We start from the raw sequence: 5,129 nt of genomic DNA, 5'->3' as shown, positions 1-5,129 counted from the left end.
AATGTGGTGGCGGATGCCTTGAGTCGCCGGGCGGAGAGTTTGGGGAGTTTGGCATATTTACCAGCTTTAGAGAGGCCTATGGAGATGGATGTTCAGGCCTTATCCAGCCAGTTCGTGAGATTTGATCTTTCGGAGCCCAGTCGAGTTCTAGCTTGTGTGGTTTCCCGGTCATCCCTAGTTGACCATATCAGGGAGCGGCAGTATGATGACCCCCATTTGCTTGTCCTTCAGGACAAGGTCCAGCATGGAGATGCCAGAGATGTGACCATTGGAGATGATGGAGTATTAGAATGCAGGGCCCGATTAGTGTGCCCAATGTTGATGGCCTTCGAGAGATGATTATAGCAGAGGCCCATAGTTCGCGGTATTCCATCCATCCAGGTGCCGCGAAGATGTATCAGGACCTGAGGCAGCACTACTGGTGGAGGCGGATGAAGAAGGATATAGTTGGTTATGTGTCTAGATGCCTCAACTACCAGCAGGTGAAGTATGAGCACCAGCACCCAGGTGGGTTGCTCCAGCAGATAGAGATTCCGGAGTGGAAATGGGAGCGCATCACCATGGATTTTGTATCTGGACTTCCACGGACCTTGAAGAAGTTTGATTCCATTTGGGTTATTGTGGACCGGCTGACCAAGTCCGCTCATTTCATTCCTGTGTGTACCACTTATTCATCGGAGCGGTTGGCGGAGATTTATATCAGGGAGATCGTCCGTTTGCATGGTATTCCAGTTTCTATCATTTCAGACAGAGGTACTCAGTTTACATCGCGGTTCTGGAGAGCTGTGCAGCAGGAGTTAGGCACTCGGGTGGAGTTGAGCACAGCATTTCACCCCCAGACGGACGGACAGTCCGAGCGCACTATTCAGATTCTTGAGGACATGCTCCGTGCGTGCGTGATTGAGTTTGGAGGGTCTTGGGATCATTTCTTGCCATTGGCGGAGTTTGCGTATAACAACAGTTATCAGTCCAGCATTCAGATGGCGCCGTATGAGGCTTTATATGGCAGAAGGTGTAGATCTCCGGTGGGTTGGTTTGAGCCGGGTGAGGCCAGGCTATTGGGTACAGAGATGGTTCAGGATGCATTGGAGAAGGTCAAGGTGATTCAGGACAGACTCCGTACAACCCAGTCTAGACAGAAGAGTTACGCGGACAGGAAGGTTCGTGATGTTTCATATATGGTTGGTGAGCGGGTTCTGCTTCGGGTCTCGCCTATGAAGGGCGTCATGAGGTTTGGAAAGAAAGGGAAGCTGAGTTCGAGGTTTATTGGCCCTTTTGAGATCTTGAGGCGAGTTGGGGAGGTTGCCTATGAGCTTGCCTTACCTCCCAGCTTGGCCGGAGTTCATCCGATATTTCATGTTTCGATGCTCCGGAGGTATCACGGTGATCCGTCGCACGTGTTGGATTTCAGTTCAGTCCAGTTGGACAAGGATCTATCCTATGTTGAGGAGCCAGTGGCTATTTTGGACAGGCAGATCAGAAAGTTGAGGTCAAAGAACATAGCTTCAGTAAAGGTTCAGTGGCGGGGTCAGCCGGCCGAGGAGGCGACATGGGAGACCGAGCAGGATATGCGCAGCCAGTACCCTCATCTTTTCACTACTTCAGGTATGTTCTCTAAGCTCGTTCGAGGACGAACTAATGTTTAAGTGTAGGAGGATGTAACGACCCCGCCGGTCGTTTTTGGAATTTACGCCCCGATCCCCCATTAACTGCTTCCCCTAAGTTCATTTCTGCTATTTTGGTTTGTCGGGACGTTCGGTGTTGAGTTTTGGAAAGTTTTGGGACACTTAGTCCCTAAATGAGAGCTTAAGTGTTGAAAAGTAGTCCGTAGTCGGAACAGTATGAAGACGACCTCGGAATGGAAATTCGATGGTTCCGTTAGCTCCGTTAGGTGATTTCGGGGTTGGGAGCGTGTTCGGAATGTATTTTGGGAGCTCGTAGCTCATTTAGGCTTGAAATGCCGAAGTTTGAATTTTTGAAGTTTCCGGTTCGATAGTGAGTTTTTGATCCGAGGGTCGGATTGGAATTCCGGAAGTTGCAGTAGCTCCGTCATGTCATTTGGGATGTGTGTGCAAAATTTCAGGTCATTCGGACGCGTTTTGGTTAGGTTTTTGATCGAAAACGTATTTGGAAGAAACTTGTAGTTCTTAGGCTTGAATCTTTGATTTAATCGGGTTTCCGGTGTTGTTTTAGGTGTTTTAAGGATTGGTACAAGTTTGAATAAGGTATTAGGTGGTATTGGTGCTTTTGGTTGAGGTCCCGGGGGCCTCGAGATGATTCCGGGTGGTTAACGGAGAAATTTCTAAGTAATTGCTGCAGCTGGTATTTTTCTTTCTGGTATTCTTGCTTCTGCGGCTTGGAACCACAGAAGCGGAGCCGCAGAAGCGGCCTTGGACGCCGCAGAAGCGGCTTGTGCCCCTTCCTCAGGAGCCGCAGAAGCGAAGCCGCAGAAGCGGCCCAGCTATCGCAGATGCGGTCCTGTCCCTTTTAATGAAAACCGCAGAAGCGGTTGGCTTTCCGCTTAAGCGGGACCGCAAAAGCGGTCCCTTGTCCGCAGAAGCGGAAATGACTGTTCAGAAATATCAATTTCGAGGGTTTAATTTCATAAGTTTGAAAATCGATTGAGAGCCCGGGAGAAGGCGATTTTGAGTGGGTTTGAAGAGAAAATCATTGGGTAACGTTTCCTTGATCCCTTTTCATTATATTTCATCATTATATAGCTAAATACATCATTGGTATTCGAATTTTGGACCAAAAATTGGATAATTTGGGGTAAAACTTCATTGGCTAGACTATTGAGTTTCGAGTGGGCATTTGACCTCCGATTTGGGAGATTTTTATATGGTTAGACTCGTGAGAGTACGAGGGTTCTAAAAATGTGAAAATTATTCGATTCCGAGACGTTGGCTTGAGGGGCATTTTGGTCATTTTATCTATTTTCGCGCCCTAGCTTTAACTTTAATAGTGGAATCAGTTGCTTGCAGTATTATTTACGATATGTAATTGAATTGAATAGATTTGGGCCATTTGGAGTCGGATACTCGTGGCAAAGGCGCGGTTTCTAGTGATATTGAGCCGGTTCGAGGTAAGTGGCTTGTCTAACTTTGTGTGGGGAACCTTTTCCCTTAGGATATGATCTTGAATATTTGAATGCCTCGTACATGAGGTGACGAACGCGTACTTGAGCTAATTGTTGTAAATTCGTTTCTACTTGAAGTACTTAAATTGAGATTTCTTGTTTACTTGTTCATTTTAACTGTAAGTTTGTACCTGTGCTAGCCTAGGGACTTATGTTTAGCTGGCTTACTTGCTTATTCGCTTTAACTGTGCTATTTGTACTCCGTGAAGCATGTTAGGCTATAATTTACTACTTCGTGTCCTGATTTTTAGCATTGTTCTGAGATTTATGAATCGTTTTTGTTGTGTGTTTAATTTGGGACTATGGGACGGCTTCCCGGGAGATCCCCCTGTACTTGAGATATTCTGGACTGAGGGTGCGGGATACCAAGAGATCCCCCGGCTACCATTCCTTGTTGAGAGCAGTTTTCCGTGCATTGTTACCTTTGTTTTCTATTACTGCTCTTCCTTATTTACCTGGTTTAGATTCTCGCTGCAGACTTTATTTAAACTGTTTCTGTTATCTCATTATTTATTATGTTATCTCAGTAGGGCCCTGACCTTCCTCGTCACTACCCAACCGAGGTTAGGCTTGGAACTTACTGAGTACCGCTGTGGTGTACTCATGCCCTTCCTGCGCATGTCTTTCATGTGCAGATTCAGGTACTTCCTCCCAGGCGTATCATCCCCGTGGTGGAGAGACCTAGCTGAGACTTGAGGTATATCTGCTACGTCCGCAAACCAGGAGTCTCTACTCTATTCCGGCTTTAGCAGATAGTTTCCTTTTCTTTCCTTTTTATGTTGTTTAGACATTCTGGTGTAGAGCTGATTACTATACTCTATTATCCTGTGTTTTCCCGTGAGTTTCCGGGTTTTGGGATTTAGTTGTAGACTTCCGCATATTTTTGAGTTGTATAGGCCGAGTGGCCTTATATACAGTTGTTATTTCCGTATGTTCAGTTTTAATTAATTATTCCGCAAATGTTAATTTGTTATTCCGTACTGTTAGGCTTACCTAGTTATAGGAACTAGGTGCCATCACGACATATTCATGGAGGGTGAACTGGGGTCGTGACAACTCTGGCCGCTTCTGCGGCTTCCTTTAAAATCCCAACTTCTGCTTCTGCGGTTCCCATCTCGCAGAAGCGGATCCGCTTCTGCGGAAATCCTACCGCTACTGCGGGTTCCTGGAGGATGACCAAAATTCGCTTCTGCAAAGCCAAGGCCGCTTCTGCGGCTCCGCTTCTGCGGTTCCCAAGCCGCAGAAGCGGAAATACCAGATGACAGAAACCTTCAGCTGCTGTACACTTTTTCCAACACCAACAATTGCCCGTTGAGCATCCGAAAACATACCCGAGGCCCCTGGGACCTCAACCAAAAGCACCAATAACACCTAATACCTCATTGAAACTTCTACCAATCCTTAAACCACCTAAAACAACGTCGGAAACTCGATTAAATCATGGATTTGAGCCTAAGAACTTCACATTTCATCAAAATACACTTTCGATCAAAAACCTAACCAAAACACGTCCGAATGACCTGAAATTTTGCACACACGTCCCAAATAACATGATGGAGCTACTGTAACTTTCGGAATTCCAATCCGACCCTCGGATCAAAAACTCGCTATCGGACCGAAACTTCAAAAACTCAAACTTCGGCATTCCAAGCCTAAATGAGCTACGGACTTCCAAAATACATTCCGAATACGCTCCCAACCCCGAAATCACCTAACGGAGCTAACGGAACCATCAGATTTCCATTCCAAGGTTGCCATCACACTGTTCCGACTACAGACCACTTTTCAACACTTAAGCTCTCATTTAGGGACTAAGTGTCCCAAAACTCGCTGAAACCCAACACCGAACGTCCCGGCAAACCAGACTAGCATAAATGAACTTAGGGGAAGCAGTGAATAGGGGATCGGGGCGTTAATTCTAAAGACGACCGGCCGGGTCGTCACATCTTGAGAAGTTTGACCGGGGGTGGAGTTTTTGATATCAGGGTCA

General features: G+C 46.5%; 1 pseudogene; it reads right to left on the bottom strand.

Annotated features, from left to right (window-relative positions):
- Positions 1–4,468, bottom strand: part of LOC109240293 — a 15,012-nt pseudogene extending 10,544 nt beyond the window's left edge.
- Between the last annotated feature and the right edge of the window lie 661 nt (positions 4,469–5,129).

The sequence above is a fragment of the Nicotiana attenuata genome, unplaced genomic scaffold (genome assembly GCF_001879085.1).
Source record: "Nicotiana attenuata strain UT unplaced genomic scaffold, NIATTr2, whole genome shotgun sequence".
NCBI lineage: Eukaryota > Viridiplantae > Streptophyta > Magnoliopsida > Solanales > Solanaceae > Nicotiana > Nicotiana attenuata.
The sequence above is the reverse complement of the archived record's forward strand: the minus strand, read 5'-3'. Positions and strand labels throughout refer to the sequence as shown.